The 27,650-nt window shown below is 36.3% G+C and overlaps 1 long non-coding RNA gene across 1 annotated transcript; it reads left to right on the forward strand.

The window, feature by feature from the left end:
• Nucleotides 1-149: 149 nt before the first annotated feature.
• Nucleotides 150-27,650, forward strand: LOC118762810. Its single transcript, XR_004998558.1, has 4 exons — nucleotides 150-257; nucleotides 3,738-3,741; nucleotides 9,327-9,338; nucleotides 27,640-27,650. It is a non-coding gene; the product is annotated as an uncharacterized LOC118762810 (long non-coding RNA).

Genomic DNA, 27,650 nt, shown 5'->3' on the forward strand with positions numbered 1-27,650 from the left:
TGTTGATGTCTTCTCCGTCGATGTTCTCGGGTTATGCTTCAAGAAATCCCCATATAGCGCTCGTGCTTTCTCGCAAATGATGGTTTCCGTAATCGTATTCCCTGCGAGTTGCTTGGACAGTTGCTTAGAGAGCCTGGAGACACTTTTTGCTGTTGTAACTGCCTTGATCTCGTCCTTTTTCTTCAGGATGGTGTAGATTGTTGACGTGCTTCAATCGTATTGACGTGCCATGTCCACTACACGCACTCCTCTCTCTTGTTTATCAATGAGTTTCTTCTTCAATTCTAACGTAATCAGCTTTTTCTCCTTCTCAGCACTGTCCTTTGCACTAACATGGCTAACACGACTAACTATTTTAAAATAATAGCAAAAGATGCACAAAACTAAACGACAACACTGGGAAAAACACAAGAGGGAAGCTGCAACAATGAGATAAACACGTGAACTGAGTGAGCGGAGACTGTGCTTGTTGAGAGAGCGTGTGCGAGCTCAGCACCGACTAGCGGGCGCTTGTATGAAACTCATTCGTTTTGTGAATTTCCGCTCGTACTTCAAAACAAAAATTCACACGAGCCCCGGTTCGTACAACAAATCACACGTACAATGGTGCACTCGTACTGCGAGGTTCTACTGTGTGTGTGTATATATATATATATATATATATATATATATATATATATATATATATATATATTATATATATATATATATATATATATATATATAGGCGCAGGAGTGGCTGTGTGGTAAGTAGCTTGCTAACCGGGTTCAGTCCCACTGCGTGGCATCTTGGGCAAGTGTCTTCTGCTATAGCCCCAGGCCGACCAATGCCTTGTGAGTGGATTTGGCAGACGGAAACTGAAAGAAGCCTGTCGTATATATGTATATATATATGTATGTGTGTGTGTGTGTGTTTGTGTGTCTGTGTCTTGACAACCGATGCTGGTGTGTTTACGTCCCCAAAACTTAACGGTTCGGCAAAAGAGACCGATAGAATAAGTACTAGGCTTACAAACAATAAGCCCTGGGGTCGATTTGCTCGACTAAAGGCGGTGCTCCAGCATGGCCGCAGTCAAATGACTGAAACAAGTAAAAGAGTAAATGGTAAAGAGTATATCAGTGGCGACTCCGGCACTAGGGCTCTTCGGGCTTAGCCCGAGTATAAATGTAGTAAAGTGAACGTGTGTATTTGCAAGCTGCTTTAATTTCAGCCAACACTTACTTCAAGTACATGATTGCAGCCAATAACTCGGGTTCTTTTTATTGAGTCTGGTCGCAGTTCATTTATTTTCGTTCAGCGTCTGGCGGTCGTCTTAGAAGTGTCCTGTGTCAAAAAATATCGTTCGTAGCAGACGTTCTCTCGACATCGTTCACACGCGTTTGACTCGGGCTCAGAAGTTATCTCTCCCTATATAAACGGCAGTTTGTCTGTGCGTTTTCTGTGTGTCTGTTTTCTCGTACCCTCACCCTGACCACGGCTTTCAACCGATTCTGATGAAACTTGACACACACATAGCCCAATGTCATAATTCAAAACTAACGCAGCGAAAATTTTGAAAAGTTCCCCCAGTTCTGAAAAAAATCGATAAATTCGACATGGGGTCGAGAATCAGAAACCCAAACCACAGACCGTCTAGGGGACGCAACTCCACCTTTTTTAACTCTCAAAAAAAATTTACCATCATTTTTTTTCCATTTTTTTCTATTTTTTGGCTATAACTCTCTAAAAATGCTTTATAGTTATTTCCCTTACAAACCTGAGCAACGCCGGGCGATACTGCTAGTATATAATAAAAGGAGATGAAATGGACAATAGCACTTCAATCCGTGCTGCATGTTTCCACAGCATGATGTAATAGCAGCCGGATGCCCAAAGTGGTGTCCGGCTTTTTGTAAATCATGAATAAAATACTATGCCATTGAAACATATGTACCATGGATTGAACTGCTACTGTCCATACATTCTTTTTATTAAATTTCTTTACCGCATAATATACTGACTAATTTTACTACTAAGATTGGAATTGTGGAGTACCCAATAAAATTAAATAATCGTTCCTAATCTTAGATAGATAGATAGAAAGAAAGAAAGAAAGAAAGAAAGAAAGAAAGAAAGAAAGAAAGATAGATAGATAGATAGATAGATAGATAGATAGATAGATAGATAGATAGATAGATAGATAGATAGATAGATAGGCGCAAGCATGGCTGTGTGGGAAGAAGTTTGTTTCCGAGTCACATGGTCCCCACCGTATGGCACCCTGGGCTAGTGCCTTCTACTATAGCAGAAAAACCAGCATTCTAAAATTAAAATTTAAAGTTTTTTTTCTTCTCTCTGCACTTACTCACCTTTTCAACTTTGTCCGGCCGTTCAAAGTGCAACAGAATTATGGCGCCGAAGTCTAGTCGTTTAAACGTATTTCTTATCGTTTCTATTTTTCTATACATTTCTTGAAGTAAATGCTTTTCCTTTGGTTAGAATTCTAACAATATGTACATTGTGAAGTAGAGTCTTGTGTTTTTTTTATTCTATTCTACTTATTTATTGTTGATTGAATTTATTTTTGTTTACCTAAAAATTAGATTGTTGGAAAATAAAAGTTTTTTTTACAATCGCAATTTCCGTTTTTGTTAACGTGAAATTATAAAAAAAATTCAAGAGATTTCGCTGTTATTTCTAACATGTGGGAAGACTTTTAGGCTTAACTTCATGCGCTGGTTGAAAAATCACCTAAAAAAATTCTAGGGTCAATACATTCGACTAAAAACTCTTCAAGGCGGTGCCCCATCATGGCCACAGTCTGGTGGTTTGACAAGAACAAAGAAAAAACCCCAAATATATCACAGAGGTGGTTTTGACCAGGCTTTAAAAATTTCTAGATTTCATACATTCGACTAAAAATTCTTCAAGGCAGTACCCCAGCATAGCCACAGTCTAATCACTAAAACAAGTAAAAGGAGAAGAAAAAAAAACGAAAAAATAACCGAAAAATATAACTGAAAGTGTTTTGTCCACTTCTATAGGGGTTTTGTCCGAGGGGCTTTTGTCCTAGGGGGGATTTTGTCTTACACTCAATGTCACAACATAGCCCAACATAGCCCACGAGTAACATCTATCAACATTTTTCTGCGCCAGATGGAATGAAATAGAAATTTATCCTGCCTCCTTTTCTGAGAGATTAATAAATTCTCAACATTCCGGTTGAAAGTTCGTTTATTTGTTTAAAGCTGAAAACTTTGATAAAAAAAAGTAAGTTTGAAGGTGGAACTGGTTAGGGAAGATAGATTTTGCAAAGATAATCCTAAATATTATTTTCTCTGTGTATAGTATTTGCTGGGCGCTACCTCTTTTCATGTTAGATATCGACTTTCTGGGGCTTGCAAGTTCGTATGTCATGTATCGCATCTCCGTCAGAGAGATTTTGCTACGAATGAGACAGGTTATAGCTCTCGAAACTAGATGTTAATTTATAGTTATTTTACAGTTAATTTACTGAGTGATTTACTGTGAATCACAGCGTAATTTACTGTTAAGTTACTGTGAGTGAATTCAAATTTGTTCATTGGTAAGATCCAATAATATCTTATCCAGGAGGTCTTTTATAATTGTTCTGTTTGCAATAAAAGAAATTGCTATGGAAAATGATGTCTTAGAAATCGAGCTATAAGAAGAATATTTATTTGGCGAGGTCTGGTGGAGGATGGCTGCATCCATTGCCTTTGTAGGTCTACCTGAGGCCAGTGAGATCAGTATGGTTAACGTTACTTCTGAAGATAATAAATAAATGATTTACGAAATTTTAAAATTACGTCAAAATTTTCAAATTTGGTATATTGAAATGATTTTCCACCTTAAATCCGATTTTGTTATTTATTTGTTCCAGAAAATAAAATGTTACTGGGGTTTAAAGTTTAAACAATTTTACCTAACCAGAAAACAGGATTTTGGAAGCTGGCATTTTCTGCATGATAGCTGTCTATCACAAAAATGAAAGGAAAATCATTACGAGGTGGAATTTTCATTAAACAAACAAAAGCAAAGCATTACGACGATCAAACTTGCAAGAACTTCTGAAGTTTTAATGAATAAAGCCATGGGAACCGGTCGAACAAACATGTAAATAATTTAAAAAGGAAAAAGATAGTCAAGGAAGTTTTTTTGCGAAAAATTGCCCAAATCTGTCCTGCTCAAGAGGTCTATCTGTCGGGGAAGGCATGGTCTGATATGGAATAAATAAATATTTATATAAGACATTCTACTGTAAAAATTGCCCTACAACGGCGGGCTATCCATCTATGAAAGAAAATCTATTGTGTTATTGTTTCATTACGTTGGTAAAGTTTTAATAAATCTTAAACGGTGATTTGAAAACAAATGTAAAAACACTTGTTAGTTTTACATCTGTAGTTGAACATATTATAACAGCTTACGATAGTTAATTCACTAAAGCGTGTGCGTTAAGTGATAGGTAAAAATTACAGAACAAAGTATTAAAATTTACTGTTCTCTTCAGTAAACACATTCTCTCTTTCCTGCTCTGTTCTCACTTCTCTCTCTCTCTTTCACACACACACACACACACACACACACACACACACACACACACACACACACACACACACACACACACACACACACACACACGAGTGAGTCGACAAACGAAAGAAGTGCACTGAACACATTTATTGGTAGTTACATGTATGGATCAAAATAGTTTGATTCAAATTCATTGTACTCCGAGAGTTTCAAGCGTGATGCTAATCTTGAGCCATGTTGAGTTTGAATGAAAGAAGGTGATGGTTATTACCGTAAGGTGGGATGGGATTGGTCGAGGAAGGTCACGTGATGTCGTGGTTTCATGTTGGTATAACCGTTTATCAGTGACGACAGTTAGTTGGAAAACACCGCATGGTGACCAGAAAATCGACGACGTGATGAACAGGAAATCGACCGCGTGGTGGACAGGAAACTGGTCAGGTTGTTGGAGGGAGGTAAGCTGAAATGGCTGAAGATTAGCATCACGCTTGAAACTCGGAGTACCAACGAATTTGAATCAAACTATTTTGATCCATATATATATATATATATATATATATATATATATATATATATATATATATATATATGTATGTGTGTGTGTGTGTGTTGTGTGTGTGTGTGTGTGTGTGTGTGTGTGTGTGCGTGTGTATGGAACTAAATTGAGGACTCGGTGTACTCGAGAGCTTGTAGATAATTTACTATGTTTTCTATCAATTTGTCCGGATTTTGTTGATTGTGATTATTTCTTCGGTACCTTCCAGTAAGTAACTGACTAGTGGTGCACCCTATAGGAATACTAATAAATTATATCGCCATTTCGTCATCCAAATAAGCAGTATTGTTTAATGATATCGGTCAATCTGCAACTAAGATCTCAGTAGCAACATTAGTTATGCACGTCATGCATATAATAAATGAAGGTGAATAGACAATGGAAGTTCAATACATGCTACAGGTGTAATATACTAATTGCGGACATATTACCATGCTATTGGAACTTTTGTAGCATGTATTGAATTGTCAGTCCGTTCATTTTCATTTATTTTATGTGCGTATGTGTAAACGTGAAGGCGCATGGCTCAGTGGTTAGAGCGTCGAGCTTACAATCGTGAGATTGTGAGTTCGATTCCCGGACCGGGCTGCATGTTGTGTTCTTGAGCAAGGCACTTTATTTCACGTTGCTCCAGTTAACTCACCTGTAGAAATGAGTTGCGACATCACTGGTGCCAAACTGTATCGGCCTTTGCCTTTCCCTTGGTAACATCAGTGGTGTGGAGAGTGGAGGTTGGTATGCATGGGCGACTGCTGGTTTTCCATAAACAACCTTGTCCGGATTACACACAAGTACATGTCATACCTTAGCGCTTGTCATATAAATTTATTGCTGAATATTTTTTGTGGTTAAAATTAAAATAAGAATTATTACAAAAAGTTTTGGATGTTTAAAGCCGATTGAAGTTATTTTATTTTTTAATGCTTGTGGGTGGGGAAGAGCAGTTTAAATCTAAATACGTTTTTAATTCTTACATCTAAATACAAGTTAAAAATAAATGGTGACAGAGTTCACGAACCATGCGATTTTCCTAAAGTGCTTATAGTTCTGCTTCATGAATAGATAGTGTCTTGGTGGCTATTAACAGTTAATTTCAAAGCTGGAAAGCTAGCTACAAGTATATAAATATTTGACAAATATAGAAATGTATTGTTAGTTAAGCAAAAGGTTAAACACCAAATATATATTTACACGTTTAACAAAGTAGGGAGAGAATAGATTTCAGGGTGAATAGAGCTGAGAGGCCAGTAATATTTTCTTTTCTTTCTTTCTTTTTTTTTCTATTTTTTTAAACATATTTTTAATTACATTCTTCAATCTAAATTTGAAATAATTCAAAAAGAGAAAACAAAGTTAAAAAATAGGCGACATCGATCCATTTTGTCACCCTTCTCCTGCCTATGATTTCGTATGATACGAAGTAAATCTCTATATATAAAGCTGAAGTTGTCTGTGTATGGCGGGTTTGGTAGCTTTCAAATAACACTATCTCCTCCGAAACCCTGTGGCGCATGTTGACCAAAATTGAGATTATGTTAGAAGAAGGCTTGCTCTTCCTTCCATAGAAGAAAACATTCAAATCGGAGCATGTTAACACCAAAAATTGTTTACATCAAAAAGGTGCTTTTTTCTATGAAAAACCCTATTTTTTACGATTTTTTGACTGCTGTGTCGCCATTTTTCGGTGTATTTCAACCAGAAAAATGTTCACTTAAAGAGAATAACAAGCTACAAAATGCAAAATTTGTACTTTTCGAAAATTCCACTTCTAAAGGATCAAAAAGAAAACAAACCCGAGCAACGATGGGCTATACTGCTAGTAGAATTAAAAGGTAACATTAGCATTAGTTTCTAGATTTAGAAATATCACTTCTACTACGTTTTACAGATGAAGATAATTAAAGACACAGATAGGAAATTAATCATTTTGACAAATACAAAAGGAAAAAAATAAAACATTCATATTTTACAGTAGAACAAGGTCATACAATTTGAAAGTGGGGAAAAGGTGAACTTGTGTAAAACGGTCGCAGTTAACAGGTATCATTTTATCGACAACAGATGAAAATAATGTAAAGGTGATCCTCGAATGTTTTGGACTAAGAACGTACCGCAAGGTATTTTGTCCAGTTGTCTACCATCGATTGTACTATGCGTTGCCGTTTGAGACCCAAGGAAGAAAGGGAGGAAGGAAAGAAAGAAGGAAGGAAGGTAAGAAGAAAGAAAAAAGAAAGAAAGAGAGAAAGGGAGAAAGGAAGGAAAACAGAAAGAAAGAAAGAAAGCAGGAAAGGTTGGAAGAAAGAAAGGAAGGAGGAAGGAAGGAAAGTAGAAAGAAAGAAAGAAATGCGGAAGGAAGGAAAGAAAGGCGGGGAGACAGGCAACTAGGAAAGTAGGAAGGAAAGGAAGAAGAAAAGGAGGAAAGAAGAAAAGAAAAGAAAATGTATCGCTTTGTGTACTATGGTTTATTCGTTCAGTTGATTTATTGTGATTACGAAACTTTTTGGCAGTGCTGTTTCGGCGCCGCCTATTTTGGCATTGCTGATTCAATGATGACTTATATGACATCAAACGTTTTAATGTTTCTCTCATTCTTTTCTTTTGTCTCTCTCTCTTTCTTTCTGTGTTTTTGTGTGTGAGCACATTTCTATGTGTATATGTATATTTCTGCGTGTGCATGCGCGCGCGCGTATGTGTGTGTGTGTGTGTTTACCTCCAGTGCCAAAAAGTACTGTCGGCAAAGCTGACTGAATGTCCAGTCAGCGTCCAAACAGCCGCGCCCGATCGTCTCGTTTTGACTTAGTCCAAACCTCGTCATATTACACGATTGACATTTTTCAAACTTTTTGTTTAAATATTCCAACTGGTTACACTAAAAGTACAGGACTTCACCAACGAGTGAAACACACGAGAGATAAGTACAGGACAAAATAGCAAAAAATAGCAAAAAATACACAAGCACGAAATAGGGAATAGTAAAACAGTCGACAACTGAAGAGGAGTTATCTTCTTTTGGTGCTTTGTCTTGTACTTATTTCTCGCTGGGTTGCGTATTTTTCATTCGTTGGTGATGTCCTGTACTTAGTGTGTGTGTGTGTGTGTATACATACACACATTATATATATGTATGTGTGTGTGTATGTGTGTGTGTATGTATGTATGTATGCATGTATATAAGTATGTATGTATGTATGCATGTATGTATGTGTGTGTGTGTTTGTGTCTGTGTTTGTTCCGAAATTACCGCTTCACAACCGGTCTTGGTGTGTTTATATCCCCATAACTCAGTGGTTCGGCAAAAAGACCTATAAAATAAGTACTAGGCTTTAAAAAAGTCCTTCAAGGCGGTGCTCCAGCATGGCAGCAGTCAAATGACTGAATAAATAAAGATAAAAAGAATAAAGAATACATATATATGAATATATATGCTTTATCTGATAACCCCTGAAAGAGAAGGACTCTAGAGAGATGCATATTTAGCATTGCATACTTTACGAATCTCCTGTGTTGTTTTTTTGTTTATAACCCCCATAACTTAGTAGTTCGACAAAACAGTCTGGTAGTAGTACCCGACTTAAAAATATAGGTACAGGGGTCGATTTGGTCGAATAATCCAACAAAACTGAAATAATTAAAAGAGTAAAAGAATGAAAATACAAAAATGATTTTCCTTTAAGTGTATGACTAAATTTCATTATTATTGTTGTTGTTGTTGTTGTTGTTCTTCTTCTTCTTCTTCTTCTTCTTCTTCTTCTTCTTCTTCTTATTATTATTATTATTATTATTATTATTATTATTATTATTATTATTATTATTGAATACATAAATCTCCCTCTCTGCAAGAATTGATGAACCTGGCTGTGTTTAAACTTTAATTTCAGCTTTTTTCTGGAAAAAGTCATACTTCCTTTGATTTTATAGTAAACATGAAATATATAAATACATATATAGAGATAATGATGCATATAAACAAATGAAACAGCTTGGGCTAGATACATGAAATATACATCATACATACATACATACATACATACATACATACATACATACATACATACCGTATATACTCGAATAATAGTCGATCTCATGTAAAAGTCGACCTCCTATTTTTGGCCAAGAAATTGGGAATTTTCCATAGACCCCGTATAAAAGTCGACCCTAGTATTTCACGAACAACAGGTCAAAATTATCCTGTTACAAAATTGTGTGACTACCTTACTGTACCCTGCTCTATAGGTGGAATACTTGGTGGTTATAATGAAATGCTTGGTGATTATAATAAAACACCATTTAATAGCAAGCACTACACATGTTGATGGGTGCTACATCACCATTACTAAATTGTATGCACAGGATATGTTGCATGCCTGCATATATCTTCAAGCACAATTTATACATGCGTCATGTACTGACGCAGGAGTGGCTGTGTGGTAAGTAGCTTGCTAACTAACCACATGGTTCCGGGTTCAGTCCCACTGCGTGGCATCTTGGGCAAGTGTCTTCTGCTATAGCCTCGGGCCGACCAATGCCTTGTGAGTGGATTTGGTAGACGGAAACTGAAAGAAGCCTGTCGTATATATGTATATATATATATATATATATATGTGTGTGTGTGTGGGTTTGTGTGTCTGTGTTTGTCCCCCTAGCATTGCTTGACAACCGATGCTGGTGTGTTTGCGTCCCCGTCACTTAGCGGTTCGGCAAAAGAGACCGATAGAATAAGTACTGGGCTTACAAAAGAATAAGTCCCGGGGTCGAGTTGCTCGATTAAAGGCGGTGCTCCAGCATGGCCGCAGTCAAATGACTGAAACAAGTAAAAGTAAAAGTAAAGTAAAGTAAGTACTCGTTGTTTACATGATGAGAAACGTGTTTCACAGGCAGCTCTATTGGCGAACACGGGCAAACGCCACTGTCTGAATTCATATAAAGGCATGACTTTGGTAAGCCTAAAAACGTTCAATTAATCGCTAGATCAGTGGTTCCCATGCGACCTTCATGTTTTCCTCATCTTCAAATACAATAAACACATGCGTCATATGCTCGTCTATTTACTTTACCGACAGCACTATCGGCGAACAACAGCAAACACCACTGTATGAATTCGTTCTGAGGTATGACTTCGTTAAGCCTAAAAATATCTAATTCCCAAACTTTTTTTTTTTTTTTACCGCGGAATCTTTCGACATTATTTTTTTAAAACGTGAAATTCCTGATAACTTTCAGGGAACCCAGGGTTTTGCAGAACATGAAAATAGTGCAATGTTTAGATATCAGCTGTATGCACCATATTACGGTAAATAGTGTTATGCCGGTACCGGGTAGTTATGTTACCGGCGATACTCTTCTATACTATAATAAGAGCCGCGTCCGTCTGTCTGTCCGAAGCCATCAGTAATTAGATAGAGGAAAAGAGAAAGTGAATGAAATAGAAAGAGAGTGAAAGAAAGAATGAATGAATGAAAGAAAGAGATACTGAGGAAGGGCATCAGTCCGTCACAACATATGGATCATTTCACTTTGACCGGCAGATTTTTAAAATAATTTCTGTGTAACTAAAAAATATTAAACTTCGTATACTGGTAGAATGTGTTTATAAAACATCTTTTTCTCTTGGCTTTCTTGAGAAAATTCTGTAGTTTGTAACATATTTGTTGTTTAATTTCTTGCATTTCGGCAATTTCAACCAATCAACGACGTCTATTGAGGTGAATTCAATTTCTGCCGTAACATTTTCTGGCGGTGTCATATGAAAATGTCCCTGTTTTTTTATGAGATAAAAGATACCCTGTGGCCATAAACTGAGGGGTCACTCGTAAACAGAGCTGGATAACAAAACCGTTCCCTCTTTAGTGTCCACCCATAATTATGACCCTAGTATCAATCGATTGCATTTCAATCTGTTTTGGGGTTAGGGTGAGAGTTAGGGTTAGGGATAGGGTTACGGTTAGGGTTAGGGTATCTTTTTTTCTTCAGAAATGTAAATAAACCCAATCTGTTTCTTAAACGAATATATATGTAACAGGGATATTTTCATATGACGCCGCCAGAAAATGTTACGGCAGAAATTGAATTCACCTCACTAGACGTCATTGATTGGTTGAAATTGCCGAAATGCAAGAACTTAAACAACAAATATGTTACAAACTACAGAATTTTCTCAAGAAAGCCAAGAGAAAAAGATGTTTTATCAACACATTCTACCAGTATACGAAGTTTAAAATTTTTTAGTTACATAGAAATTATTTTAAAAATCTGCCGGTCAAAGTGAAAAGATCCCAATATATCAATAACGAGAAAAACCAATAGTAGACTTAGAGAGAGAGGGGGAGGTAGAGAAATAGAGTTGAGAAATAGAGTTGAGAGAGAGAAAGAAAGAGAGACAGAGACACAAAGAGAGAGAGAGAGAGAGAGAGAGAGAACATGCGTATGTAAAAGGAATGTATGTGATTGTGTATGGAATTGTAAGTGAATACTGAACGCTGATGTGTGTGTGTGTGTGTGTGTGTGTGTGTGTGTGAGTGTGTGTGTGTGTGTGCGTGCGTGTCTGTGTGCGTGTAAAAGGGAAGTATATGAATGCTTGTATGTATGAAACAGCGTTTGTCGTCAAAATGAAGCTGAATTTTTTTCCTTCTACTTTCACTGTTTTGGAATTTTATTTCATATCATAAATTGTAACTGAAACATAATCCATCGTTTTGAATGAAATGTTTGCTTTGATAATGATAAAAGGAGAAAATATCATACGTAGAAGAAGAAAAAAAAAAAACGATATTTCTTTTCTTCCTTCAAGTTTGTTTAAGTTCTTGCCGATTGATATTATAATAACAACCGCGTCCGTCCGTTCGTCTGTCCGTCTGTCTGAAGCCATCAGTAATTAGATAGAGGGAAAAAAGGTGAAGGAAATAGATAGAGAGTGAAAGAAAGAAAGAATGAAAGAAAGAGATATTGAGGAAGAGCGTCAGTCCGTCACAACATAACAATAACGAAGGAAGGGGTGATAAAGAGAGAGAGAGAGAGAGAGAGAGGAGAGAGAGAGAGAGGAGAGAGAGAGAGAGGAGAGAGAGAGAGAGAGAGAGAGAGAGAGAGAGAGAGAGGAGAGAGAGAGAGAGAGAGAGAGAACATGCGTATGTAAAAGGAATGTATGTGATTGTGTATGGAATTGTAAGTGAATACTGAACGCTGATGTGTGTGTGTGTGTGTGTGTGTGTGTGTGTGTGAGTGTGTGTGTGTGTGCGTGCGTGTCTGTGTGCGTGTAAAAGGGAAGTATATGAATGCTTGTATGTATGAAACAGCGTTTGTCGTCAAAATGAAGCTGAATTTTTTTCCTTCTACTTTCACTGTTTTGGAATTTTATTTCATATCATAAATTGTAACTGAAACATAATCCATCGTTTTGAATGAAATGTTTGCTTTGATAATGATAAAAGGAGAAAATATCATACGTAGAAGAAGAAAAAAAAAAAACGATATTTCTTTTCTTCCTTCAAGTTTGTTTTAAGTTCTTGCCGATTGATATTATAATAACAACCGCGTCCGTCCGTTCGTCTGTCCGTCTGTCCGTCTGTCTGAAGCCATCAGTAATTAGATAGAGGGAAAAAAGGTGAAGGAAATAGATAGAGAGTGAAAGAAAGAAAGAAAGAATGAAAGAAAGAGATATTGAGGAAGAGCGTCAGTCCGTCACAACATAACAATAACGAAGGAAGGGGTGATAAAGAGAGAGAGAGAGAGAGAGCGAGAGAGAAGGAGGTAGAGAAGTAGAGTTGAGAAGGGGAGGAAGAGAAATAAAGAGAGACAGAGACAGACACAAAGAGAGTGAGAGAGATAGGTAGAGAGAGAACATATGCGTATGTAAAAGGAATGTATGTGATTGTGAGTGTGTGTGTACTATGGAAGTGTAAGAGAATACTGAACGCTGGTGTGTGTGTGTGTGTATGTGTGTGCATGCGCGCGCGTAAAAGGAAGTATATAAATGATTTTTTGTATGAAACAGTGTTTGTCGTCAAAATGAAACTGAATTTTTTTCCTTCTTCTTTCACTGTTTTTAACCTCACGCTGTGTAAATAAGATACCAATATTGTTATCATGATACACTCGCCTATCTCACTATTATGTTTTTATTTTCATACTATTCTATTTAATTAATAAATATTTAATTAAGATTTGTCCATGGAAGAGGAACGGTCCAATTATAGAAGAACTGCAAAATGTTTGAGTCAGCAATTAGGAAGATTGAGGCAAACTTAAGAACAGAAAGAAGACAAACTTAAAAGGAACATAGAAAGACAGCTTCAGCTCCGTTTAGCGCAGTCACACGAGCGAAGAAAGCAAATTTTAGAACAAGATGCTGCTCAGCACAGAAATGCAAGACAACAACTGTCGCAAGAACAACGTGAACAGATTTTAGAACAAAATGCAATACAACACAGACGTCGGCAAATCAATAATAGGCTGGCTCTTAATATAGCTCGACAATATGATATAGATGGACTTCTACAGGTTCCCGTTGACGTTGCTCGTCATAGCTGCGGCCTATTGGAAGTGCGTTTTGGTGTATGTTGTGGATCTTTTCGGTTTGAACGGCAGTTTTTTCTAGCGGTGTTATATGAAATTGTCACCCATAATTATGACCCTAATATCGATCTATTGCATTTCAATCTGTTTTGGGATTATGGTTAGTTAGGGTTAGGGGTGGGGGGAAGGGTATCTTTTTTCTTCAGAAATGTAAATAAACCCAATCTGTTTCTTAAATGAGGGACATATTCATACAGCACAGGATGTATTCACCTCAATAGACGTCATTGATTGGTTGAAATTGCAGAAATTGAAGAAAAAATCAACAAATATCTTACAAACTATAGAATTTTCTCAATAAAGCCAAGAGAAAAAGATGTTTTATAAACACATTCTACCAGTATACGAAGTTTAAAAGTGTTTAGTTACGTGGAAATTATTTTAAAAAATCTGCCGTTCAAACCGAAAAGATCCTATGTTGTAAATCAGGAATGATAAAAATCGAAAGTATCCCTGAGTTACCGAACGAACTTGCTGATCTCTTTCTTTCTAATACTCCTGAAACTAAATATTTCAAATGTAATATTCGAAGGTTCAACAGCGCAATGGCAATGTGTTCTATGAAAGTAGATGATACTGACAAGAATTACAAATTACAGAATGCATGGACTTCTTTATAGAGTTATTGGAGCTCCTAGAAACCAAATAGGAACAGTCCCGTCTAGCTTACAAACGTATTTCTATATTCATGAAGAACAGATAAGAAGACGAACAGAAAGAATGCCTCTTAACAATGCAAACCAAGCCTTCGATGTAAATATATTTCGAAAAATTCATTCTGCTATCATATCTGCTGGAAATACTTACAATCTTTTCTATCCGTGCAGGAGCAAATTAACGCTGGAAATACTCCTGCTGCTGTGTCAGTTGGCTTACATGCGGATAAAAAAACCTCATGGAGAACACTCCAGGAGATATAATCTACCAACTTCTAATGAGCTTGCTATTCTTACACCAAATAATCTTGATGAGGAAACGAATTGTTCAAAACGAATGGTCGTAACAAAACTCAGAGCAGAGAATAACCAAAAATCTTTACAAATATTAAGTGACTCGCATCGATCATACGACCCAATGATGTATCCGTGTTTTTTTCCCTTCTGGCCTAGATGGGTGGCACCTTGGATTAATGAATGAAAATGGTAACCGTCAAATTTCAATAGCTCAATTTTATTGTTATCGCATCATGAAAAGAACAGTATCTACAAGTATATTGCAATTAGGTCAGCGTTTGTTTCAGCAATGTTGTGTAGATCAATTTGCCAAAGTACAATCCACCCGTCTACGATATATTCGTAACAATCAAGCAAACTTAGAAGTTGATTTATATAATGGCTTACAAGATGCTATACTTGCAAGTCGTACTGATCGTACAGGCCGTAGATATATATTGCCAACTTCATTTACAGGAAGTCCGCGATATATGGCAAAACATTACCAGGATGAAATGGATATAGTTAGAAAGTTTGGCAAACCTACTTTATTTCTGATTTTTACATGCAACCCAAAATGACATGAAATAGTTAACGAGCTTTCTGTGGGCCAGACGGTGGTTGACCCACCAGATATTACTGCAAGACTATTTAAACTAAAGTAACAGCAACTATTTCCTTGGGAAACTTATTGCTCGTGTGAACATAGTGGAATTTCAAAAAAGAGGATTACCTCAGTGCCATTTCTTATTCATAATACAAAATCATCACAACACATGGCAAGAAATTGATAAAATTTGAACTTCCTAATCCCGAAAACCCATTAATGTCACACCTTTATTCCTTGGTGAAGAAACACATGATACATGAACCCCGTGGAAAAAAATAATTTAAGTTTTCCCTGCATAGTGAATGGTGTTTGCATTAAAAGATATCTAAAAGGTTACAGATCACAAACCTTTATTGGAAATGATTCTTATCCACAATATCGTCGCCAAAAACCCTCGAGATGGTGGCTTCACAACTTCCATACGTATTGGAAATAGAGAAATTGTTGTTGATAACCGTTATGTAGTTCATTATAATGCTTGGTTGTTGCAGAAGTACGAGGCGCATATTAATCTTGAATGGTGTGCATCTATTAAAGCTGTGAAATATCTTTACAAGTACATTTTCAAAGGTGTTGACTATGCAACAGTTTCTTTACATAGACAAGATGGCGTGCGTCTTAATGTTGGCAACGAAAATCAAATGGATGAAATTTCGAATTACGAAAATTGCCGCTATATTGGAGCGTCAGAGACTTGCTGGAGATTATTTGAGTTTCCAATTCAGCAAAGGCAGCCTGCTGTTGAATGCTTGCCGACATACTTGCCAGATCAACAGATGATTGTGTTTAATCCGAATCATGCTCAAGAATCTTTAGCAAAAAATAGATCGACCAAATTGACAGCATATTTCAAGATGAAGGAAGAAGATCCCTTAGCAAAAGATATTCTCTATTGTGACTTTCCACAGCATTATACTTGGTGTAACAATGATAAAAGCTGGAGGTGAAGAGTTAGACAAGATGATGATATTCCAGAAGCTATTGGTAGAGTGTACGCAGTACATCCATCGCAAGGGGAGCTATTTTATCTTAGACTATAAAGCGGAATCGACAAGCTTTGAAAATTTAATTTGCGAAAATTTTAAGCAAGCATGTCAAATGATGAATCTATTAGAAAATGATCAAGAATGGGAACTTTGTCTAAATGAGGAAAGAACAATATGTTCAGCGAATGATTTACGAAATTTGTTTGTCAGTATTCTTCAGTATTGCTTTCCATCCAGACAACTAGAATTATACAACATGTTTTGCAAAGATTTTTGCTGAGGTTACTTCCATCAGATGAGACAACACAATTTTTCTCATGAAGCAGCTTTGGATATTGCCCTGAATGATATGCTGTGTGAATTGGATCATCGCATGGGTCAGTATGACCGTAGTACAATATTTTTTAGATTGCCTGCTGCTATTCATGATCTCCGAATGAATGTTCTACTTCATGAAGATGAGAAGGATCCAAATGCAGAAGAATTTTTCAATGCTAACATCCATACGCTAAATAATGACCAGAGAATCATTTTTGAAAATATTCAACAGAAAATTGATAGAAATGAAGGTGGTTTGATATTTATTGATGCACGCGGGGGTACTGGCAAAACTTTTCTTCTCAATATATTACTGTCTTATGTGTGCAAAAATAACCAACTAGCTTTTGCGACAGCGTCATCAGGCATTGCTGCGACACTATTGAAGCTAGGTCGCACTACTCACTCTCGATTCAAGCTCCCCATACCGGTAAACTATAATTCAACATGCAAAATATCTCCTCTTGATGTCACTGGTCGTTTGCTTCATGATGCACGCTTGATTGTTTGGGACGAGGCACCCATGTGTCATCGTTATCTATTTGAATCGCTGAATCGAACACTGAAGGATGTAATGAACAATGACTTGATCTTTGGCGGCAAATTGATAATTTTAGGTTGTGATTTTCGTCAAATTCTTCCAGTGCTTCGAAGAGCACGAAGGTCTTCTCTAATTGGAGTATGTTTGAAAAAATCCGTAAATGCGAAGTACTTCATCTCACCACTCATATGCGAGTGCGAAAACTGTCTCAGCAATAATGATACCACCTCTCAAGCTCGACTGGCATATCATTCTGTTTGGTTATTGCAAGTTGGTGATGGAAGAATCCCCAATGTTCAAAGATAATTATACGATGATGTAATAGAGATTCATCAGCAATTTCGAGTCAACAGCAAGGAGGATTTGAACAACCATGTCTATGAAAATTTAGAGGTTAATTTTAACAATGCCCAATGGTTATCATCACAAGCAATATTAACAACAAAGAATGAAGAAGTTGACAATCTAAATAAACACACCAGAAATTTCCAGGTGAGACATATACTCTGAGGAGTATTGATTCCGTTGCAGAAGATCAACTATCTGGACTCTATCCTCCTAAATTTCTGAATTCTCTTAATATAAGTAGTATGCCACTTCATATTATCAAATTAAAAACGGGTGTTCCTATAATGTTGCTAAGAAACTTAGATCAGAGAAATGAGCATTGCAATGGTATACGTTATAGACGGTTATCGGTGTCAGATAATATGATCACTGCAAGTAAAATAACTGATGTTGATGCAGGATGCACACTTTTGATTCCCTGCATTATTCTGCAACCATCTGTTACCGATTTGCCCTTTATTTTGAAAAGACTCCCATTTCCAGTGAGGCCTGCTTTTGCGATGTCTATAAACAAAAGTCAAGGACAAAGCCTTTCTAAGTGTGGTGTCTACATGCCCGCGCCCGTATTTACTCATGGCCAGATATATGTCGCTCTTAGTAGAATTGGGGATCCAGTGAATCTTAAAATATTCGCTGATCAAAAAGAATTTACTAAATCAGGAACAAGTAGACGTCATAATGAAAATGTAAGAAGACTTACGCGTAATGTTGTCTACACGGAAATATAGTGTTAATATTGATATGCTGCCTATGTAAAAAGTACAGATTTACTGGATACAAATAAAAGAGAATGTGTAAATATTTATAAGAGTCATGCGTTCTTGTTTACGGGTTTTGTTATTTACTAGTACGTGTGCTTTGATGCATAGAATTGGTAATATTACTGTAAGTCATTGTGTCTTTGTTTTTATTCCCTTAGAGACCAGTTGGGCTCCTGTTGTTGATATGGTACTTCGGATTCTAGTTTGAATTTCAGCCCCTCAAAAGTAGTATCTATGTAATAGTCGACCCCATAAATTTGACCTTAAAAAATGGTCTAAAAAATTCGACTTTTACACGAGTATATACGGCACACACACACACACACACACACACACACACACACATACATGCATACATACATACATACATACATACATACATACATACATACATACATACATACATACATACATACATACATACATACATGTAAATAGAGAGAACACAAAAACTGAAAATATTCAGACGATGACCATTCATTTATAAATGTATCACAGGTTAAACAGCTGTTTCTGGGGGCTCAGATTTACATCGTTAGATGCATATCTCTCCACCCTGAAGATGGAGGCCGAATTTACCTAATTTTTGTATGCCTCCACTACTAGTTGCATATTTTTTACTTTTTGTGAACTACATCTGCAGCATTATGAAGTAATTCCGATCTCCCAGAAAGATCTGTCCTATCTGTAGTACCATACGTTTTCCCCATAATTTTTTTTTTTTGGTGTATGTGTCTTTGTACTTTATGTAAATCTACTCTGTTAATATATAAATATCTGTATATTTATACATAAATGTTCATTGTCTGAATATCTTTAGTCTTTGTCTCTCTTTCTATATATATATATATATATCTTATATATCGTGCCTAAGCTGTTTTATTTGTTTAGTTGCATCATTGTCTCCATATCTACTCACCTGGATTCCTCTTATAGCCACTCTTTAACCTGCGGATTTAGTCCTCAGCGAAGATTTCGGCGAGCTACTGAGTGTTTTCTATACTGAGCATCTTTGGATCTCATTTGCTGAGTCTCTCTCTCTCTCTCTCTCTCTCTCTCTCTCCCTCTCACTCTTTCTGTATATGTATAGGTGACCAAAATTCCATGAGTCAGAAAATAAGTCATTCATATATTAAGTTATTCTACTTGTTCCTGAGTCCCCATATGTTCTATCCTTGTGTTACATAACTCGAATGGAGAAAGATATAAATATGTAGGAAGAGAAGAAGGAGAAGGGGAGACAAAGAGAGAAGTGGAAATAGTGGAATGGAAAAAGATATATATATATATATATATATATATATAGGGAGAGAGATTGGGGGGGGGGGTAGAATGGAAAACAAAGAGAGAAACAGAAATAATTGAAGCAATGAAAAATAGAAAGAGAAAATACATGAGACAGTTATCTCAAAGTCTACCTGATGTCTTCACGATGCACTGCGTGATTCACCGACAAGGTCTTGTGGCACGAAAGACCTGCACTTGCAACCACTTATTGATCACTGTATTTTGTGATTTCTATTTCATGTAAAGCTGTGCATGGTTTTTTAGAGGTCATAAATTACATACGGAAACTAACTTTCTGGGCAGCATACAACTGGCACTTGCTCTCAGTATGTTTGCATATTTTGTTCTTTATTTATAAATTTTTGTATTAAAATGTTGCTTCCCTTTTTTCCTAACGCCTTACTGTCTTGCCACGGGATAATATGGTGATGTATCAAAGCGAGTTAACTACGAAGTGGAAAGCTCCGTTTACCGAAACACCATCGCTGTGCATGCGTGCAGCACTTTGCTAAACGTTGCCGCTAAAGGTTCTTTTGCGAAACAGAGAGGCGACAAGATCTGTTTCTGCTGTGACTCGAAGAGAGAGGAACTGCGACTGAAGTGTGAATAATGTTGAACCATCAGAAGATCTTGGAAACCTTTGTATATATCTATATATATATATATTATGTATACATACATATATATATATATATATATATATATATAATATATATATATATATATATATTATATATATATATATATTATATATATATGTATACATACATATATTATATATATATATATATATATGCATACATACATATGTATACATACATATATATATATATATATATATATATATATCTATATATATATATATATATATATATATATATATATATATATATATATATATATATATGTATGTATATATATATATATACATACATCGTTAAGGTTGTTCTGTTAAGAACGTATAAGAGTACAAATAGAACTCGTTCACCCTTAGAATTCCCAAATAGCCGGTAGTATTCTTATGGTATGCTACCAATTCTAGCCTTAGGTATTCCTCGTGTGTGAAAATAAAAAGTAAAAAGTAAAAGAGTGAAAAGAAAGTGTAAGTACGATTTGGCAGCTTTTTAATCAAGTTTCAAAGAAGAAGCCATGGATGTTGTAGCATGGAAATCTAGATTTACTTACGGAGACAGCAACAGAGTATCGCCTGAGGAGATACATATAGATCTTCTTATACAAGTAAATCGTTACATAATTTAATTTAACTTTAAATCCTTTATATACGAGGATCTGTATGTATCAAAACATTTGTAGCGATTAAAAAGCTGCCTAACCGTACTTACTCTTCCATTTGACTCTTACTTTTTACTTTTTATATAAATGTGTGTGTGTGTGTGTGCATATTATACATATATATATATATATAATATATATATATATATATATATATAATATATATATATATAAATATATGCATATATACATACATATATGTACATACCTACACATATATGTATATATACATGCATATATGGGTACAGGACATAAAAAAAACGTTGAACACAATGAGAAACGAAAACATAGAAAACGAACTTTTTTCGAACAACGAAAAAAACAGAGAAACGACACATGCAACATAAAGAATATTCCCTTCTTCAGTTGTCCCTATTTCATCTACTCCGCGTTACGAAGGCAAGGACAATACACGACTTCATTGAAACAGTCCTTCACGCAAAGCAAATTAAATCAAATTTGGGATTTTTTGCGGAGGGTGAAAGTGGTAACAAGAACAGGACAGTGAGAACAAAGCAGTAAAAACAAAAGGTGAGAGCTGTTAAGCCAAGACGATAGAAAAATTATTATGAATGCTAGGAAGACGAGCTTATGAGAAGAGACAGGTATAAGCACGTGTTGTCTTTAGGAAGGAAATGAGCAGAAAGATAGATTTTCTTTCGTTACGTGTAAGCGACGAGAGAATTAAGGAGGAAGAGTGAGAGAGAGGGATTCACATATATCTTTTGTTTTATCTCTTACTTCATTCAGACTCTGGACATGCTGGGGTACCGCCTTGAAGAATTTTATTCGAATGCGTTGACCCTAGTACTTAAATTTTTAAGCCTAGTACATTGCCGAACCATTAGACTACGGGGTTGCATACTCACACACAAACACCGATTATAAAGCGGTCGTGGTGGACAATCACACACACACATACACATGATGAGCTTTCATTTTCTGTCTACAAATTCCACTCACAAGGCTTTGGTTGGCTCGAGGATATCGCAGGAGTCACCTGCCTAAGATATCATGCAGTGGGTCTGAACGCGGAACTGTGTAGTTGGGAAGTAAACTTGCGCCTGTATGTATGTATGTATGTATGTATGTATGTATGTATGTATGTATGTATGTATGTATGTATGTATATACATATATAGGAAATTATGCAGATAAGTAAATGAAATATATTAAATATAGCAGTTTGGGTATGAAATACAAAATATGTATATATGTATATATGTATGTGTGTGGGTGGGTGTGTGTGTGTGTGTGTGTGTGTGTGTGTGTGTGTGTGTGTGTGTGTGTGTATGTGTGTGTGTGTGCGCGTGTGTGTGTTCATGCAAAACGAGAGAAACCAGAGCGGAGACTTTCAAACGATGAGTATTTGAGTATAAATATATAGACATTTATATTAATAGATCCAGGAGCTATTAATATAAACTTCTGTATTTAATATATTTCATTTGTTTATCCGCATAATTCCTTCCATATTTGCTCAAGATAATCCCTCTTATAACCATTCTTTACCCTGCGGAATTGATCCCCTGTAAAGACATCGGAGTGTTTTCTATACTGAGAATCCCTGGATCTCATCTGCTGACTATATATATTCTTTTATCCTTCTACTTGTTTCAGTCATTTGATTGTGGCCATGCTGGAGCACCGCCTTGAAGGGTTTTTTCAGTCGAAGAAATCCACCCCAGGACTTATCTTTTCTAACCATAATCTCTTCTGCCGAACAGGTAAGTTACGTTGTTGTAAACAGCCTAACATCGGTTGTCAAGCGATGGTGGGGGAAAAACACAGATACAAAGACATACACACACACATAACTGTGTGTGTATGTATATATATATATATATATATATATATATTATATATATATATATATATATATATAATATATATATATATATACATATACGCATATAAAATCCCGCGTGTGCGCACGCACACACGCTCTCTCTCTTTCACACACACACACACAGAGAAAATAATGTAAACATGAAAGCAAACAATTATGTCGACACAGGATAACCTTTTTTGAAGGGAAATCTGAGTAAAGACAAGCAGGTCTTAACCGACCTGTTTTTTATTCCAGATATATTCCTTATCGCAGTATGAAAATCATATGTTTTTTTTAATACGGTAAAGTAGCTTTTGAGGAAGATTTGACTGCAAGTTCTGGTAGGTCGAGCGACAGCATATAGGTTTTGTCGTTGGCTCGGAAAGCAAGCTGTATTTGACCTGGCTGATTACACTAAGAAGTTCCTTTCTGGTTCCAATATCCATTGAAAAGTGAGTCTGTCGTTTTTCACCGTGTGACTCAACGATTCAATGAGAATGAATTAAATCCATGTACGCTTCGGTACACGTATGAACAGATACTTTTCATGCTTAGAACCAACTTTCTCTGCTTGTTAGAACTGATTAACAGCCGAACGTAAAATGGGGCAGCCATCAGAACAGTTAGCTAAGGAAAAACCATCGGGAAATATGTTTTCAAGTTAATATCATTTTAAAACGTGTTAAAGTGCTATTTGCCTTGTTTAGTTTTTCATGCGGAAATCTAATATTTTTCTCGAAGGAGTGTTGGAGTGCTTATAAATCATTACTTTCACCCTCCTTCTTTGTGTGTGCGTGCGTGCGCGCGGAGTGTACAGTCAAGTAGCTCCTCTCTCTTGATATCTTACTTGCTCTTGCATAGTCGTAAGATTTCGCCTGAGAAATCTTTCACTTGTATTATTATTATTATTATAATATTTGTATTACGTTGACGTAATTTTTTTTTTTTTTTTGCTTTTTCTTATGATTACGATACAAAACTTGTTTATTCCGATATGGTGTGAACATTTTAATAATACAAAAATAGAGAGTGATTTGTTATTCTACGAGTAATTGTATATATGAGAGTAAATTAATTCTTTCATATAAAAATATTGGCAGAGTCAGATTGTCGGGCGACATCATAGCGGTTACCGACCTATGATTCAGTGAGTACTGGATTGAGAAATAGAAAGGAATTACTGAAATAGTTCGATATTCGTGACATCAAAGAAACATGAGGAAAAATTCTTGATATCAATCATATCGAATATTTTTGGGAGAAAATATTCGGCAAAAGCATAAAACAGCAACATTAGGAGAAAGCCTGCTGATACATCTTGAATGAAATGGCAGAAAAAATAGCTGAATCAACTGATAAAAATCCGATCAATAAATATATTGTTTAAAGCTAAGCTTCCCTCACTCTTATACTTGCAATTCTCTCCCTTATCTTTCTCCTTCATCCCCATTTTCTGCGATTTACCAGCCATCTTATTTATAGCATACGTTCTTTGTTTTTCCAATTAATATGCATTTTATGAAAACACAGCTATCTAATTTGGGATCAATATTCTCTCTGTAAGCTCCTGTCGAGTCGAGTGGTTTCGATTCAGAGAAGAAAGCATTTCATGCCACTGACGCGTTTGAAAATATTATGAATAACAAAACATCTGATCATCACATTCCTCTCTTCTAAATACATAGAAGTTACAGCATCAGTAATATAAACAGTAGAATATGGACAAGCAACTTAATAGTTACACGTTCGAGGTATGAAACCGAACTTAAAACTAAACAGAAAGAAACAACACCAACAAAACTATTGCTTTCCTAGAATTTAATTTAACTTCGTCAATATATTCCCTTCTCCTAACGATATACTATATCCAAAGTTTTCCCCCAGTTAGGAGTGCAACTTACGCAGTGAATTTTCTTCCCTGTCTTCTTATCGTCTGGAATCGGTGACATTTCAGGCGGATTTTGACTTCGGAAACAAACAAAATCTGCTGATCCCTATTCTGAAAACCGAAATAGTTAAAGCACTAGAAACGTTTCGTGCGTTGCCAAAACGTAATGGATAAGGTGTAGTGCTTGAGAAGGTATATTATCGCCAGGCAGCATCTAGGTTTTATTTGTTCATGCCTCAATCAAGTGCCTTCGTTTGTATTGCTTTTCTCCAACGGCTAAGGAGGTCCAAGTAAAAACTTTCAATTGACCGTCTGATTAGGTCGAACAAACTCGTGATGAAAGACGCGCTTACAATGAAAATCGATCGTTACATTATATTTGAGCGACACACACGTGCATTTTGAGGTTGTGACGATGATAATCTTAGCCCACTGCGATAATGGCCGTTTTGTTTCGACATCGTAACTGCACATCCACATTTCATCGCTTCCTATGACACTTTTTAGAAAGATTTAATCTTCTTTGGAACAATGAAACAGCTCCTAATTGACTCATTTTCATTTCTCGTTTTGTTCATCTCTCAGCAGATACGGGAAAAATTTTCAGAAAGCAAAATCATATGGTACAAAACTACTGATGCCTCACCACTCACTCTTTAGAAACTTCGCCAGACGATGGCTTTTCACGGATTGCAGCTGTAACGTGCATTTTCGTGATGTGATGGTCAACCGTTCTTGTAAAGTATCGTCCAGATTTGGGACCGTCTTTGCTGATTGTTCTTACTCATTTGCAATGCTGGTATAACGATGGTTTGCCAATTTATATGGTGATTATTCTTCCGAGTAGGATTCGGAATTTATGTCAGTTGATCGCCAATTTATAACGGTGTGATTGATCGCCTACTTTATAACCGGCGTGAATATTGAGAAGAAATGATGAGTGGCATTTTATAATAGTGGAAATTTATCTGTAACAATTAGATGATTTTATCTATTTATCACGTGTTCGACTTGAAATTATAATTAAATATAAATATTTCTTGAGTAGGAATCTATAGTGATAAATCCGTCACTTATACCTTAATCATAAATATTTATCACCATACATAAATCCAAGCTCAGACTACATAAACGTTGTAGTGAGTTATACACACTAAGACGCTGAACGTGCATGTATGTTGAAGATAATAAAGGTCACTCTATTTCACCGCTATAGTAACAATTTCATAGTTACGAAAATAAATTTCATGAACAGGTTGAAGAAAATGAAGAAAAAGAAATTATTTACTAAATTAGTTTGTTTACGTACATTTAATATTTACAGTACATTTTTATAAGTCAAAAGAAGACTATCGTAGGGAGATACGACATAAAATTTATATTAACTAATTCTTCCATAACTAAGCTACAAGAGTTTTAAACAACAATTCAAAATAGCCTTGTTGAATTAGATAACAAACTTGACATGGCAATGGCCAATATCCCAAGAAAGTGAGTGTCGTGGAATCAAGTGACAACCAACGAACACTGGTTTATTTCCCCAAAATCAGGGCTTTTATAACTGCTTATATCTGAATTCTAAGAACTGTATTTCGTGAAGGATTTCTTTTTGACGAAAGTTAGAATTCAAATATGAGCAGTAATTGTAACCAATGGGAAACTAATAATTATACCTATTCGGCCAACATGACCATGATGTCATATTACCGCCGATAAAGGGTTTATTAAGACTTGCTACACTGGTAACTCTCGTGTCATTGTGTTCACCTCAAAACAATCCTTTCCACAGGCCTGTTGTAAGATAAGAAAAGTTCCGATCAAATTTTTACCCGGTTTGAAGGAGAATTTTACATAGAGATTTTGCACTTCACCATCGTTCATTTTTTACTTTGCGACAAAACGTCAAATGCACGAAATATACGTCGACTCTAGCACAAGTAGTTCGGTGACAAATATACGTGACGTGATGTAATAGTTATTTAATGTCAAGGTAGCCATGCGCGTCACCGCACTCAGGAGCATATTGCATCCGCTAGTTGGCATGCTGTTTTAAGAAGTCAGATTATTTATGGATAGACATCGTGTGTTATGTGTGTGTGTGTTTACATTCACACATATACATACATATATATATACACACACACACAATCTCATCAAAGGCAAATCATTGTGTTTTGGTTCAATATGTTACTAGATTGTTGGGAATCAGCCGTTCTTTCCTCTGCTTCATATTGACGTGAAGACACCAGTTTTCATTGCCGCTGACGATGAAAAGAAATCTCTACTATTGTCTGCGAATAGTTTGGTGTCGCTCGAGCAGTCTGGCGGTGATAAAAGAATGCAGAAGTTTGTCTCTTTTTTTCTGAAGGTGTGGCACCTGTGCACCGAGTTCTTAGGCCTTACCCATCGAGTGAAGGTGGCGGGCGAAGGTATCATTAAAGCATCCCACCTGCTGAGCCAAATCGCTAGTAGATGAGTTCGTGGATGAGTTTGTTCAATCGATTCTCTTGAAACTGAACAGGTCAGCCAGAACACGGAGAGTCTGGAGAGTCGAATTTCCCCTCTTTGAAGTGTGGAAACCATTTCTGTGCAGTTCTTTCGGTAATAGCACCTTCCCCGTGTACAGCACAAATGTCTCGAGCAGCTTTGGAACCAGTATTGGAACCTTAACTGAAAGTGTGAAGAAGCAGGTGTCCAAAATACTCATTCTTTTTTACACCTGGCACTGCGTCGTCATATGTCTGGAAAGAAGTTAAGTTTATTCAAATTTTAAAAACGATATGTATGTATGTATGCATACATGAGTGTATGTGTGTATGCGCGCGCGCGTGTGTGTGTGTACGTATTTGCAGGCTTGATCAAATGAGTTTAGTTTTCTATTCTTGACGGCAACAACTATTTTATGGCGAAAGAAGCAATATAGTGGAATAGGCTACATGGTTTCAGGTGGAAAGGGGCATCTTCAGCCACGTCTGAGAGAGAGAGAAAGAGAGAGAGAAAACAGACAAATAGAGAGAGAGGGGGAGGAGAGAGAGGAGAGACAGGCAGAGACAGAGAAAGAACGTGTTTTCTGGTAAAAGTCTAGGAATGTGTAAAAGTACCTGCTATTGTTTCTATTGAGTTTTATTCTTTCTATTACAGTTTGTTAAAGATATTAAACTGCATCCATTGGTGAGTCCCTAGCTCAGGAGTTA

Source organism: Octopus sinensis, linkage group LG3 (assembly GCF_006345805.1).
Source record: "Octopus sinensis linkage group LG3, ASM634580v1, whole genome shotgun sequence".
In the NCBI taxonomy this organism is placed as follows: domain Eukaryota; kingdom Metazoa; phylum Mollusca; class Cephalopoda; order Octopoda; family Octopodidae; genus Octopus; species Octopus sinensis.